Source organism: Rhinopithecus bieti, unplaced genomic scaffold, assembly GCF_001698545.2.
Source record: "Rhinopithecus bieti isolate Rb0 unplaced genomic scaffold, ASM169854v2 scaffold_2654, whole genome shotgun sequence".
NCBI classification, from domain to species: Eukaryota; Metazoa; Chordata; class Mammalia; order Primates; family Cercopithecidae; genus Rhinopithecus; species Rhinopithecus bieti.
Window position 1 is genome coordinate 790,716 of NW_016804048.1, and position 15,754 is coordinate 806,469.

General features: G+C 46.3%; 1 protein-coding gene and 1 pseudogene across 1 annotated transcript in view; one reads left to right on the top strand and one right to left on the bottom strand.

The window, feature by feature from the left end:
• The window catches only part of ZBTB38 (zinc finger and BTB domain containing 38), a 145,849-nt gene extending 137,898 nt beyond the window's left edge, over positions 1-7,951 (bottom strand). The window contains exon 1 of the mRNA XM_017862662.1: positions 7,820-7,951. The gene's annotated coding sequence lies outside the window, so the exon portion shown is untranslated. The remainder of the gene's footprint in view (positions 1-7,819) is intronic.
• Positions 7,952-11,680: 3,729 nt separating this feature from the next.
• On the top strand, positions 11,681-11,984 carry LOC108522517 (PHD finger-like domain-containing protein 5A pseudogene; annotated as a pseudogene).
• Positions 11,985-15,754: the final 3,770 nt, after the last annotated feature.

The following is a 15,754-nucleotide window of genomic DNA, read 5'->3' on the forward strand; positions in this document are numbered from 1 at the left end:
TTGATTTTACAGGCTCATAGGTAGAAGGGACTTGCCTTGTCTCAGATGAGACTTTGGACTGTAGACTTTTGAGTTAATGCTGAAATGGGTTAAGACTTTGGGGTACTGTTGGGAAGGGATGATTGCTTTTGAAATATAAAGACATGAGATTTGGGAGAAGACATGAGATTTGGGAGGAGCCAGGGGTGGAATGATATGGTTTGGCTCTGTGTCCCCACCCAAGTCTCATCTTGAATTCCCATGTGTTGTGGGAGAAACCTGGTGGGACGTAATAGAAGCATGGGGGCAGGTCTTTCTCATGCTGTTCTCGTGATAGGGAATAAGTCCCATGAGATCTGACAGTAGTATAAGGGGAGTTTCCCTGCACAAGCTCTCTCTTTGCCTGCTGCCATCCGTGAAAGATGTGACTTGCTCCTCATTGTCTTCAGCCATGATCGTGAGGCCTCCCCAACCATGTGGAACTATAAGTCCATTAAACCTCTTTCTTTTGTAAATTGTCCGGTCTTGGGTATGTCTTAATCAGCAGTGTGAAAACAGACTAATACAGCCTGTTAATATTCTTTGTCCATTTTTCAATTGGGCTGCCTTTTTCTTACTGATTTATTTTTTTATTTATCTTGTGAATATTTTTCTCCTACATATACCTTGTCTTTGAACTAACTGGGCTAAGACAGATTGAATATTCCTTAAAATGCTGTTACACAGACATAAAGGAATACTGGTCAACAAATATTTTGCAGAAATGTTCAAAAACTGTTAAAAGAGTACTATCCAGTATGAATTGCCAAAAACCTTGTAAATAAGTAAAAGCAGTAAGTAAATGTGGTGAATTGGCCAATCATTGAGTTGGCTTTTAGCAAATGAGGCTGCTTATTTTACCAGCATATCTTCTCAAATACCTCAAAATATGACAGCATTTCTTAGTTTTATATTTCCATTTTCCCTTCAATTTCATTACCATTATTTCTTTCCTTTTTTAATCATGTAGGCAATATATTTTATTGTGGAAATAATTTAAATATATATAGGGAATTGTAACAGGCATTTTTTTGTGTCTGTCATGACCTGCCTTCCATGTTGGCAAAGCCCAAATTTTGTTCAAGTATCTACTAATCTTGTTAATTGAATTATTTAATTCTCTAATATTATCACAGGAGCTGGGTGTGGTGGCATTCTCCTATATGCCCAGCCACTTAGAAGGCTGAGGTGGGAGGATCACTTGAGCATAGGAGGTTGAGGCTACAGTGAGCTCTGATTACACCACTGCATTCCAGCCTAGGTGACAGAGCGAGACCCTGTTTATAAAAAAATAAAATAAAATAAAATAATTTTATTATAGCTCGTGTATCACTTATCCAAAATGCTTGGGATCAGGAGTATTTTGGACTTTTCAGATTTTGAATATTTGCATTATACTTACCAGTTCAGCATCCTTAACCTGAAAATCCAAAATCCAAAATGTCCAGTGAACATCTTCTTTGAGCGTCATATAGGTACTCAAAAAGTTTCAAATTTTGGAGCATTTTGGGTTTCAGATTTTGGGATCAGATGTTCAACTGGCACCAGGTTTATGGATTTCTAAGAGTTACATTAAGAGAAGGAAACTTGTCTTTGATTTATGAATTTCTAAGAGTTACATTAAGACAAATTTGCTTTCCTAGCCCCAAGGCCCTTTGGAGAGAGGGAGGGACCCTGGAACCACATTCGGTGATCACACTGGGAGCAGGTCCACTCACTCAACCATGGTGTAGTGAGGCCACCTTTATGCCTCTTGTGGACTTCCATTTAGAAGGTGCTCAGATGAATTCCTAAAGTGGTCTAAAGTGGATTCAGGGTACAGCAGCCACCCCAGTATATATCTATTCATGAGGGCTTTTGGTGAGAGAATCTGGCAGACGCTGTATATGTATGTATGACAAGTGATGACATCTTGCCTGACCCTAGGGGAGAGAGAGACTACACCAGAACCCATTGAGATCGCATATGTGGCTAGAGGTCTGGAGGCTCTCAGGTTACAAAAACAAGTGTAGTGGTTTGTGCCTGCAATTCCAGCAACTTGGGAGGATCACTTGAGGCCAGAGTTTGAGACCAATGTGGTAATGTAGTGAGATCCCATCTCTCAAAAACAGAAAGAATTAGCCAGGCATGGTGGCGTGCACCTGTAATCCTAGCTGCTCAGTAGGCTGGGGCAAGAGGGTTGCTTGAGCCCAGGAGTTCAAGGCTGTAGTGAGCTATGATTGTGCCACTGCCCCACCACCTGGGCAACAGAGCAAGACCCCATCTGTTGGAAAAAAAAAAAAAGTCACAAATATGTGGCAGAGACAGACTCAGGAAGCTGTGAAATGTGCATAAATTTTTTCAGAGCCAAACAATGCACATTCAGGCCCAATATATCAAATTTTTCTTTGGCAAATCTCTTTAATTTTCTGGCTTAATAAATGACAGCTGGGTTCTCAGCTTCCATGTTCCTGTCTATTCTGATGCTTTAGTTAAAGTATATGCAGAAAATCTGGCCTACCAGCGATAAGCAGTTGGAAATGGGGAGATTATTTTAACAGCTTTTCAGGCAACTGTGAATATTATTCTTGGATACTATACCAAAACTCAACAAATACATAGCTTGTTAATGTTTAGAAGCAAAGTAGAATTTACAACTACATCCATGAACTTCTTGAGTTATTATTACATTAAAAATCCATTGGACTGTCTTGCAATTGGAATAGATTTTTTTCTTACCCATCCATCATGGTTTTGTACCATCATGAATAAAATACTGGTTCACTTAAGTGTTATTAAAATATGTCCACATATTCTTTGATACTCCTCACTTTAAGAGGTAGAGCTTAGGTGGGGCGCAGTGGATCATGCCTGTAATCCCAGCACTTTGAGAGGCTGAGGTGGGTGGATCACGAGGTAAGGAGTTCGAGACCAGCCTGGCCAACATGGTAAAACCCTGTCTCTACTAATAATACAAAAAATAAGCAGGGTGTGGTGGTGGGCGCCTGTAATCCCAGCTACTCAGGAGGGTGAGGCCTGGGAATTCCTTGAATCCAGGAGGCGGAGGTTGCAGTGAGCTGAGATCATGCCACTGCACTCCAGCCTGGGTGACAGAGCAAGACTCTATCTTAAAAAAAAAAAAAAAAAAAAGAGGTGGAGATTAATTCTCCTGTCTTCGATTGTTGGCTGTGCATAGTGGCTTGCTTCCGTCAGAGGCATTTGACCCAGAGCAACTCCATCTTAAATAGGGGCTGGGTAAAATAAGGCTTGAGACCTGCTGGCTGCATTCCCAGATGGTTAAGGCATTCTAAGTCACAGGATGAGACAGGAGGTCAGCACAAGATACAGGTCATAAAGACCTTGCTGATGAAACAGGTTGCAGTAAAGAAGCTGACTACAACCCACCAAAACAAAAATGGCAATGAGAGTGACCTCTGGTCATCTTCTCTCCTACACTCCCACCAGTGCCATGACAGTTTTTCCATGGCAACATCGGGAAGTTGCCCTACATGGTCTAAAACAGGGAGGCAAGAATAATTCACCCCTTGTTTAGCATATAATCAGGAAATAATTATAAAAAGGAGCAACCCCAAGGGAGAAGCCATTCTTTTATTCCTTTACTTAATACTGCCTATGGAGTAGACATTATTCCTTCACTTTTTTCTTTTCTTTTCTTTTTCTTTTGCTTTTTTTGAGGCGGAATCTTCCTCTATCGCCCAGGCTGGAGTACAGTGGTGCCATCTTGGCTCACTGCAACCTCTGCCTCCTGGGTTCACGTAATTCTCGTGCTTCAGCCTCGCAAGTAGCTGGGATTATAGGTGTGTGCCACCATGCCCGGCTAAGTTTTGTACTTTTAGTAGAGACAAGGTTTCGCCATGTTGGCCATGCTGGTCTCAAACTCCTGACCTCAAGTGATCCTTCCGACTCTGCCTCCATAAGTGCTGGGTTTACAGGCGTGAGCCACTGAACCTGGCCTATTCCTTCACTTTCTTAATAAACTTCCTTTCACTTTATAGACTTGCCCCAAATTCTTCCTTGCATGAGATCGAAGAACCTCTCTTGGGGTCTGGATTGGAAACTCTTTCTGGTGACACTTCTAATAAAAAGAATGTGACAAAGCATGACTTCTAAGGGTAGATTATAAAAGACACTGAGGGTTCCATTTTGCGCGCTCTCTCTCTCTCTCTCTCTCTCTCTCTCTCGGATCACTTGCTCTGGGGGAAGCTAGCTGTCATGTTATAAAGCCCTGTGGAGAGGTCCATGTGGTGAGGAACTGAGGCCTCCTGCCAACAACCAACAAGGAAACGAGGCCTCCTGCTGACAGCCATGTATGTAAGGCATCTTGAAAGCAGATCCTCCATCTCCAGTTAATCCTCTAGATAACAACAGCCAGCAGGCACGTTGACTGCATCTTCAGGAGAAACCTGAAGTCAGAACCATCTGGTCAAATTCTTGACCCACAGAAACTGTATAATAGCTGTTTGTTGTTTTAAGTCACTATGTTTTGGGATAATTTGTTATGTAATAACAGATATCTAATACATGGAGTTATGCAGATCTTCCAAATGTTGGCACATTTCTTTATTCAATGTTTTTTTAAAATCACATTTGTTAATACTATCACCAAGCTCATCAGAAAAACCTTTTACGTACTGGGATGCTGTTAAGCTCGTGGTGGCAGATGTGTTTTCTTTTTCTTTCTTTCTTTTTGGTGATAGGGTCTCACTCTGTTACTCAGGCTGGAGTTTAGTGGCACAAACATGGCTCACTGCAGCCTTGACCTGCCAGGCTCAAGTGATCCTCCTGCCTCAGCCTCACCTGTGACCACAGGCACACACCACCACGCTCAGCTAATTTTTTTTGTAGAGATGGGGGGTTTTGCCATGTTGCCCAGGCTACTCTCGAGCTCCTTGCCTCAAGCTATCTGTCCTCCTTGGCCTCCCAAAGTGTTGGGACTACAGGTGTGAGCCACTGTGCCCAGCCTGGATATGTTTTTCAAAATTCTAATCTTTTCCTTGAAAACTCAAATTTTCTCATTGGCATCAAATAATGTCAGTTGTTTCCCTTGAAGTGGTTAGCTTACTTTGTTTATTTTTTAGAAAATATCCATCAAATACCCAGGTCCAAGTAATCATACTATCAGCTGATCAAGTAAAAGAGGTGTTTTCCACATATATTTATTGCAGCACTATTCACAATAGCAAAGACTTGGAACCAACCCGAATGGCCATCAATGATAGACTGGATAAAGAAAATGTGGCACATACACACCATGGAATACTATGCAGCCATCAAAAAGAATGAGATCATGTCCTTTGTAGGGACATGGATGAAGCTGGAAGCCATCATTCTCAGCAAACTAACACAGGAACAGAAAACCAAACACTGCATGTTCTCACTTATAAGTGGGAGCTGAACAATGAAAACACATGGGCACAGGGAAGGGAAAGACACACACTGGAGCCTGTCGGGGGTGGGGGGCAAGGGGAGGGAGAGCATTAGGACAAATACCTAACGTATGCGTGGCTTAGAACCTCGATGACGAGTTGATAGGTGCAGCAAACCACCATGGCACATGTATACCTATGTAACAAACCTGCACATTCTGTACATGTATCCCAGAACTTAAAGGAAAATAAATAAATAAAAGTTTGCAAAAATACAATAGGAAAAAAAAAAAAAAGAGGTGTTTTCCAGAAAAAAGGTCTAGTTCAGCTAGGAACTCAACCAAGCACAGAACTGCTTTTCCTTAGGACATAATACCTTTGTGTGCAGCAGACTTGCTTTATGCACACTTCCCATTTGTCATACTAAATATTTAAATGCCATGTAATCAAGGCTCAAAATGGAGTAAAATGAATACTCTTTATAGCTTCATTAAGGACATTAAGTGGAACTGGCTTTCCCATGCCCTTCCCCTACAAGTATACTGGTGAAAAATACAGTAACTGCCAATATAGTTTGGTGTCACTGCCTTGAATCACACCAAGGTGCCAGCAGTTTTACCTACGATTTTAAATATAAATATCACAACAGTGAAAAATGCAAACAAAACTTAGTATTACTGTGAAAACAGTTTTGACCCTGCAGATTCCCTAAAAAGATCTCAGGGACCTCCACAGGTCTACTCAGGTAGGAAATGTGTTAACATGAAGCAACACGGGAGAAGGGACAGGCACCTCTGGGAAGCCTGTACTTCATGAAACTGTTAGAAGACACTGAGATACCAGTGGTGGCAGCTCCCTAGGAGCGGTTGTGATGCAGGACAGGAGAGCCACAAAGTGTGGCTTTTTCCTTGGCTTTGCCCAGGAAAGAATTCAAAGGCTAGCTGGTGGCAGGGTAGCCGAAAACAGCTTGATTGAAGTGGCAGTGTTACAGCTCCATGACTGATCCTGCAGAGCAGGGCTACCCCACAGGCAGGGAGTAGTTGCTCAGGGCAGTTCTATGGTCATATTTATACCTATTTTTAATTGCATGCAGATTAAGGGTCAGCTTATGCAGAGTTTTCTAGGAAAAGGGGAGTAACTTCTGGGTCATTGGGTCATTGCCATTCAAAGAGGCAGGAACTCCCGGGTGTTACCATGGTTATGGTAAACTGACATGGCACATTGGTGGGTATGTCTTATGGAAAGCTGCTTCTGTCTCATCCTTGTTTTAGCCCATCCAGTTATGCCCATTTCTTGACAGGTCATCTAAGTGGCTCCAAAGGAGAAAGGTGAAAATATGCCATGGGGCCCATTGCTAGGATCTGAGGGATGAGGCTGGGCTGGGAATGGAGGAAGTGAGGAAAGAGGCTGGCCTCCTACAGAACTCAGGCATTTAATGATATGAGCTGGATGAGCCTAGGCCACAGGAAAATTATCTTCTTGGGAACAGAGGTGGCAGATCAGGAGCCACAGATCTCCCCGCCACCCCCTAGCTACTGTCCACACCTGTTTCCACCACCTGTAGCCCCTCCTCCGATAGCCAGAGCTACAAGTAGAAGAGCTGCGGAACTCACATGTAGGGCTCTGTGGGTTTGGCTCTTAGAGTCAAGATGGTCACTGCCTCCAAGTGGCAGATAAGCAATGCAGGATTGGAGATAAGGGACAGACCATCTAACCACCAGCCTCTATCCCCTAGAGACACCAAGAGGTGGGCAGAGAGCAAGTACTGGCCACAGGCAAAGCCAGAGCAGGCAGAAGTAGTGTATAGAACACCCTTGACATAAGTAACTCCATCTTAGCAAAAGACTCCACTTTACATTTCAAAAAATTTACATTCCACTTTACATGCCAACAGAGACCCGATGTTCGCCTAATCAAAAAAGACTGTACCCAACCAAATACGGGCATAAACAGGCACACTCCTTCACTATCAGTCGTCACCAGAACACCCCCATGGCCACAAAAAGAGCAGGACTTCTCCAGCTCTAAATGGCCGTCTTAACAGACCCTATCTTGCTGTCGCTCATGATAAACACCCAGCATCTGCTGCCTAAGGCTCTGCCCACATCAAAGACTCTTCCTTGCAAGACACTGAGACCAGGACACTTTGTCTCTCCTGGGACTAGTTTGTTAACCCCTTTTCCTATCTATCTCCTTTGCTCTTGATGTTAAATGTTACCCTGCTTGATGTGGAATGTTTAATCTACAACATTTAACATGTTGACTAAGTATACTATTTTGTATGCTTTGCAATACTGACTTGTGTAGTGGCTGAAGCCTGTGTGCCCGTGGCTCTGACTACCGAGTGAGTGGGTAGTATTAGGAGAATTGCCTCCTTGGGAACTCCATGTAGCTCCTGGCTCTTAAGACTGGAATAGCATCAGTAAAAGTCTGACCTTGCGGAAAGACACAAACGACCTGTTTCTGTCTGACCTTCCTTGCTCGGCTCACGACAGAGAATGCGCTGGGAACCAGGGCACCGCACAGCCAAGGGCGGAAGGGGTGTGGCCAGGCCCCTTCCTTCCTAAGTCCGGGTTTCTCTGGCTCACGAACGACCCCTGGAGGTAGACACCCGACGAAACCGCCCACCGGTCTACCGCTTCAGAAACCCTGTGCCCGCCCGGTTGGCCCGCCTTCCGCTTTCGAAAGCAGAGGCAGTTCCGGGGTGGGAACTGCGCGGAGCTTTCTGGGAAATGTAGTCCTTGTCAATATGCTTCTGGGAGTCGTAGTCCCTACCTTTTCTCTCCGCGCACCGCCTTTCTGTTTTCCTGTTGCGGCTTCTGTAGCTCTGAGGCGTGGGAAAGAGACGTGCGCGCCCTTGTGTGGTCCTGCTTCTACCTGTGGCCTCTCTGGCTTCTGGTCGGGTGGGGAAGGTTTATGGGGTGGAACGTGACAGACAGGCTCGGGCACTTTTGCGTCTGGCAGTTAGGCAGCAGGTGGAAGTTTCCGTGATGGGGACTCAGGGGCAGCGCCAAAGGGCCCCAGAGAACGAGGCTTCTAAGGGGGAAGGGGTGTGAGATAGGAGCGGACTGAGGGGAGACGCGCCCAAAGCCGGGGACCTCACGACCGCAGGGTCGACCTTGAAAGAGCCCTTGACTCATACCGAGGAGATGGGCAGTATCCTCCGACAGTGGAAAGCCGTTGTTCGCTTCAGGGGAGGCGCGCTGTGACCCAAAAGTCATTTTACCATCGTCTCTGTGGCTGCAGTTCAGAAATGTTATGGGGGAGGCCACTGAAGGCTGAGCAGGAGCTCAGGGAGAGGTGATGGGGGCTGATGGTGGGAGTGGCAGCATGGATTCAGTGGATGATGAGGGATCAGGGAGTGGGACGAGTTGAGGATCCCCAGATTTCTGGTGTGGGCTCTAGGCCTGTCTGCAGATACTGTCACCTGGTGGAATTCTTTTCCGTAACTTGTCTTAACTTAATGAGAGGCTTGAAGGTTAAATGGTTAAGGATGCACGTGCACATCCATTCACCAAACCATTCAGATGCTCACACTAAACCCAAAGGCCACTCGTTCACATATGCACACAGCTCGGTTATACCTACCCTTGTGAACACACCGGTGTGTAATACACACAGCCACATAACAATTCATTATCACATACTCGTGGCACCAAACGAAGGGTAAATGTATCCATCTCTACTTAAAGGTCCTCTGCTATCTTGGGTGAAGTGTGACCTCCACACAAGAAGGACCCAGGTTGACTTCCTCAGTCTTCTCTGGAAGCGTCAAACAGCTCAGCCTTTTTCCTTTCTCTCAGCTACATACATCTCCTCTAAGGCCCTCTAACTCTTCCTAGTCATCTTCCTGCCACTCTGGCTTGATGGGAGGTAGATAAAAATGGGCTTGAATTCAGACAAGGGCTTTGCTTATCTGAAATGTGTTTGCTGAGGATCAGAGCAGTAGCTCTGAACATATTAATATTTTGTGTGTGCTAAAACTCTGTTAAGAATCCAATGAAAGTTGTGAACCCTCTTCCTGGATAAACACACATCTTTACATCCACACTGTTTTGAAAGCAAAATTGAAACCCGTCTGTGGGGTCCTGGTTAAGAACCTGACTGGAAGGAGATCAGAACATCAGTTTCCTGATTGCCCTGTCTTAGCTCATTCAGGCTGCTATAACAAAATACCTTAGACTAGGTAATGTATAAGTAACAGAAATATATTGTTTATAGTTTTGGAGGCTAGGAAGTCCAAGATCAAGGACTGGGCTGGTGAAGGCTTACTCTCTGCTTCAAAGATGGTGCCTTGCAGCTGTGTCCTCACATGGTGGAAGGGCCAAGTTAGCTCCCTTCAACTCCAATTCCTTTTATAAGGCCACTAAGCCCGTTCCTGAGGCAGAGCCTTCGTGAATTAATCACTTCCTCAAAGGTCCCATCTCTTAATACTATCACATTGGGTATTGGGTTCCAATATATGAATTCGGGGAGATCACCAATATTCTGACCATAACACCCTTTCTGCAGTCTTCAAGTGGCTCAAGAGGGGAGAAGAATAGGGTCTCAGTCCCCATGGGAACTGGAGTGTGAGGAAGGGACAGCCTCTTCTCCCATCCATCTGTAACCCTTAGTTATGGAGCCAGACATCAGGTATTGTAGGTCCTCCACTGGGCAGTCAGTCATTCAGCTGGTTAAAGAGTCAGTCATGCAGTCAGTTTAAGCTTGTCAGGTGTTCAGTTACCTACGGTTAGTACATCAGTAAGAAATTCAGTAGGTGGCCAGGCGCGGTGGCTCATGCCTGTAATCCCAGCACTTTGGAGGCCGAGGCGGGCAGATCACGAGGTCAGGAGATCGAGACGAGCCTGGCTAACAAAGTGAAACCCCGTCTCTACTAAAAAATACAAAACATTAGCCGGGCGTGGTGATGGGCTCCTGTAGGCCCAGCTACTTGGGAGGCTGAGGCAGGAGAATGGTGTGAACCTGGGAGGCAGCGCTTGCAGTGAGTCAAGATCGTGCCACTGCACTCCAGCCTGGGCGACAGAGCGAGACTCCATCTCAAAAAACAAGCAAAACAAAACAACAACAAAAAGAAATCCATTAGGTCAATCAAGTGACTTTTGTGTTTAGATGTTTAATCAGTCAACCAGCCAGTCAATTACTCAGGATTAATTTTTAGGATAGACAGTGGTCCATCAGGATCCATCAGTCAGAAAGTCAATTTAATGGTCAGTCTGTCAATCAGGGTGCTAGATGTTTAAAATGCTAAACACCTGGCTCATCAGTGGGACAAATGGGCAGCTGGGGTGAGGCCATCTGGACTCAGAGCGTGTCTCCACTTGCTACAGCTTGAAGATAATGTACACAGGTGGGGAGAAGATTTGACTCCTCCTGGGCCTCCAGAGGGAGCTTCAGTTTGCTGGGAAAGAGGCCTCACCTGGTGTGGTTGATAGGGAAAGAGGAAAAGCCGCAAAACATGGGCCAGATGGAGTTGCCACCAGAGGGTGGTGTGGCATTCCTTCACATCCCCACCCTGCACACTCCATGGACTCAACTTTAGGCTTGAAGGAGCCCGTTTCTGGCCGACTTTTGAGCAAAGGCCCCTGGAAGGACTTCCCCTCCTAGGAAGTACCTGAGACATGCTTGGCTCTGAGCTGGGAGGAAGCCAACCAGCCAGCCACCAGGAGAAGGACTTGCCTTCCCTGGTTGTCAGGGGCATGCCAGCCAAAGCACTGGGCAATGGGGGAGGAGAGGGAAACTGGGGTGGGGATGCTGGGGTATGGGGAAATGAACACTGTACCTGCCTGCCCAGGAGCAAGGCGGGGAGCAGCTTCCTAAAGCTGAGGCACTGAGGGCAGGATCTCTGGTTTGTGGGAGTCTACACCATATCCAGGGCTACTTCTCGTTCAGCTTCTCCAGGGGCCACACTTCGAGGCTCCAGACTCCCATTCTTTTGCTGAACTCTGTGGTCAGCAGCTTCCTCTCAAATGAACAGCAAGTCCAACTAAAGCAGGAAGGATGGAAGTTAGACATAGATAATGAAGAAACAAGGGGAAAGGATGAGCCCTCTTGGGGAATAGTGGAGATGTTTATATAAGGTTCCAAATACAGTGTTGGGCACGAAGGCAGGACTCAGTAAATTTGAGTCCCCCTAAGGGAGGTGCATGTGGCCAAGGCGTTGTAGCTCCTACTTATGCATAAAGCATGATTTGATGCCTCCAGGCGGGCTTCTTGGCTTTAAAAAGTGGGCAGGGCAGCGTGGGCAGGGCATTGTGGATGGGAGCTACAGCTGAACGTTATCTGGATTTATCTTTTGCTGCAAGCAGGCTGGTGTTGCCATCGGAAGATTGTGTGAAAACTGTGACAGCAAGCGTGTGATTTGTGATCGCTGTGTGTGTCCCTGCACCCTGGTATACTTATGTGATGAGTGTAACAATGGCTCTTACTAGGGGCACTGTGAGATCTGTGGAGACTGTGGGAGCCTCTGATGCCTATTATTGTAAGGGGTGCACCAGCCAGGAGAAGGATAGAGATGGCTGCCCAAAGATTGTCAGCTTAGGGAGCTCTGAGACAGACCTCTTTCATGAACGTCAAAAATACAGCATCAGGAAGAGGTGATTGGTGGGTGGCCCCTTCCTCCCCTGCATCAAGCTGCAGCAGCTGCCAGAAATGACGCCTACCACTACCAGCAGAAAGGGAGCGGAGCCCGGGTGTTGCCGGAAGTGCCTGCCAGTGTACTGGCACCCTGCCACCTCTCCCTCCCCCTTCGTGCAGATGTGTGATAGGGATGGAAAAGGATTCTTTACAGAACACCCTGGCAGACTGAATCATGGAAGAATTGATAGATTAGTTACTGTTTTTTCTTGAATTTGAGAAGCAAGGTTCTGTCCTGCATATGGATATGTCCTCCCTACCAGGAGAGCTTCTAAAAAGGAGTCATGGTTCAGTCTTCTGCTTGAGGAGGTGATTGTGAAGCTGCACGCAGTGAAAGACCATCATTGAGGAGACTTCGCATGGCAGGAAGTTATCAGAACAAGAAATGCGGGCCTTTCATCTTTCACATTTAAAAAAAATGTGGGCAGGGCTGTCATTCTGGTTCCAACTGGTTTTGGTGTCTCAGAGCAATGGAGAGAGTCATTTGTGAGAAATAATGACTTGTGCCAGGTGGAGATGGTCCATGTGTCTGGAGCTTCACATACACTCTGCGGGAGTCATCATCCCTGGTTTAAGGATTGTAGGAGCCTAGGTACCTTGCCTGAGGCTCCACACCTGCGAAGTGGTAGAGAACTGTATTTGAGCTCAGTCTGTATGGTTCCAAAGCTCTTTTTCTAGGTGATCACACTCGAGACCACAGATGCGGAAGGAGAGGAGAGCGGAAGACTGAGAAATCACTGGCTTCTGAAGTGCTCTGGAAGCGACTGTCCTCTCAGAGATCCTGTCAGTCTCACACCCCATACCATGATGCCAAGACTCTTTTTCTATCTTCCAGACATGCAGAAAATCTGTCAACAACTGCAGTCCATGTACACACCCTTCATCCTTATACTTACTACAAGTAATAAAGCTGGAGATGTAGGTGGGAACCAGACCCTGGAGGGCCTCATGGGTTACCTTAGGGAGCCTGGATTTTATCTGGAAGGCTGTGGAGGGCCAAGGAAGGGTTTTTAATTTGATCTATGCTGTCATGAATGTACAATCCATATATGCCGGAGCGAAATATTTAGTATGTATTGGTAAGCCATCACACATGCTTTCTGTAGACCCCTGTGAGGAATGTTTAATATAATGATATAATGACTATGAGTAAGGGCTTGAGTCAGATTGGTTTGGCTCCCAGTTCTGCCGCTTCCTGACTGACTGACTGAGAGGCCTTGGCAAGTGACCTCTACTCTCAGTTTCTTTCCCCATCTTAAAAATGGGGATGATAGGATGGGCAGGGTGGCTCATGCCTGTAATACCAGCACTGTGGGAAGCTGAGGCAGGCAGATTGCTTGAGCCCAGGAGTTTGAGACCAGCCTGAGCAACACAGCAAGACCCCATCCCATATATATATACACATACACACACACACACACACACACACACACACACACACACATATGAAAATTAGCTGAGTGTGGTGGCTCGTGCCTGCAATCCCAGCTACTCGGGAGGCTGAGGTGGGAGGATTGCTTGAGCCCAGGAGCTTGAGGCTGCAGTGAGCTATTACTGCCACTGTACTCCTGCCTGGATGACAAGGGTGAGAACTTGTCTCAAAAAAAAAAAAAAAAAAAAAAAAGGATGATAATCTCTAAGTCACACGTTACTGTGAGATGAAACAAAGCTCTACATAAAAAGCACACTGCATGTCTTGGGCATTGAAATGCTTAACAAGTGCTGGCCCATCCTGCACATAAAATGCGTCTCGTGCTCCACTTCCAACCCTCTTAGTCTTTTTCCAGTCACTGATTTCTCTCTCTTTTTTGCCTTAAATAACAGACATTTATTCTCACAGGTCTGGAGGCTGAGAAGTCCAAGGTCAGGGAGACAACACTTTCAATTGCTAGTGAGGGCTGGCTTCCTGGCTTGCAGATAGCCACCTTCTTACTGTGTCCACACATGGGGGTGGGGAGGGAGGGAGGGGGGGAGAGAGAGAGAGAGAGAGATTCTCTTGCTTCTTGCCCTAGGGTTTCTCTGATGCTATGGTGTACAGGGCACGTACATGGTGTACAGGGCACCCTCCTGCTGGGCAGTAGTGCACGTGCAACTCAGAGCAGGGAAGGCAGCTGTAGATGGGAGCCAATGGATAAATGTTTCCCACAAGTGAACACTTCTGAGATGTATTTCCCAAGCCTTCTTAGGAGGTCCTGTGGGATAGAGGACCAGTTACCTCCTTATGCATCCTTACATTGGCTTTCCCTCCTTCCCCTTCTGTCCCCTCTATCTTTCACTCCTGCCTCTTTGGGACCACATCCCCTAACAAACTTAACAAACTACCTACATTTAAGCTTTTTTTTTTTCCTCACCGTCTGCTTCAAGGGAGCCCAGGCTGAGACAATCTGTTATAAGAAGATTCTATTTTCTTGGAAAAGCTACATTAGGAAAAAATGGGAAAAGAAAAAAAAAAAGGAGCTAGAAATATAAATATCCATAACAGAGATGCGAGAAGGGGATCATCCCCTTGAGCAGAGTAGACTCTTGACTGGTCGTAATGGAATAGGGGGTGCAGGGAGAGGTACCAAGCTAGAGGGACCTGGAAGAGCTTTATGGTCTAGGATAATTCACATTCCAGTCCTGAGTTGGCCACTTACTGCTGACTGTGCGATCTTACATACATGACTACCTCTGAGCTTCAGAGCTCAGAGCTTTCCTTACTAGGGAAATGGGGATAATAAATGCCTTCTTCAGGTGCTCGCTCATACTGTGAGATGCACAGACTACGTTAGTTGAATGCTCAGCCTAGTGTCCAGCCCATGGTACATGTTTAACAAATGGTAAGTCTTGGTGTCACAGCCCTCTGTAATTAGCTTTGGATTGTCTGAAATCAAATTTTTCCTACTGCTTCATATGTGCATACTTAGCTTCTGTAATAAAATGGTAAGCCTCTCGAAGGCAGTAATAGAAGATCTACTGGTTATCAATAGACACATCCCTTTTCTAGAAATAAGTCCAGCTTTCCTGCCCATGCTAGCAGAGACCTTAGCCTCTAGGATTTGCTTGCCTTCCATTCAGGTCAGTTCCCAAGAGGCAGATTCTGAGACAGATGTGGGTGCAGGGGGTTGCTGGGGAGTGCTCTCAACACTGTGAAGGATGCTGGATGAGGCAGAAGTTGGGCTGTGTTGCAGTCACAAGGCCTTGGCTGACCCCAAAGGAGCTCTGAAGCTGGGATGGCCCCTCAGGTTGTCCCTGGGCCTTCCAATCCCTATTCTGACCAATCATTGGATGTGGCTGCCCTGGAAGGAGCATGTCCTTTAGCAGATGGCTCTCTGCTCCAGAGCAGTGCCCTGAAAGCACTTGACAGCCCAGCACCACCAGCAACTGGGGGAAGAAGTCCTGAAGTGGGGGATCTGGGTGGCGCAGCATTCACACCTTCGGTGTAAAGGTGGCTTTGGAGAGTGTGGTAGTCACTGCTAGTTCTCTACCCAATACCACTTTCCCTTTTTTCTCAAGTAAAAGAAGGCTGAGCTTGTTTGGGACAGCATTGTGCCCAATAAAGATCCTCACTTCCCTAGACTCCTTTACAGTGGAGGAAGCCAAGGGGCCCCACTCTGGCCAGTAAGAGGCGAACGGGAGTCTGGGTTCCTGATGACATCATGGTGCTATGGGAGAGTGAAAGGCTTTATTGCTTAGGCCACTGTCATCAGGTTTCGGTAGCATGGAACCAAAGGCAGTCCTAAATGGTTCAGGAG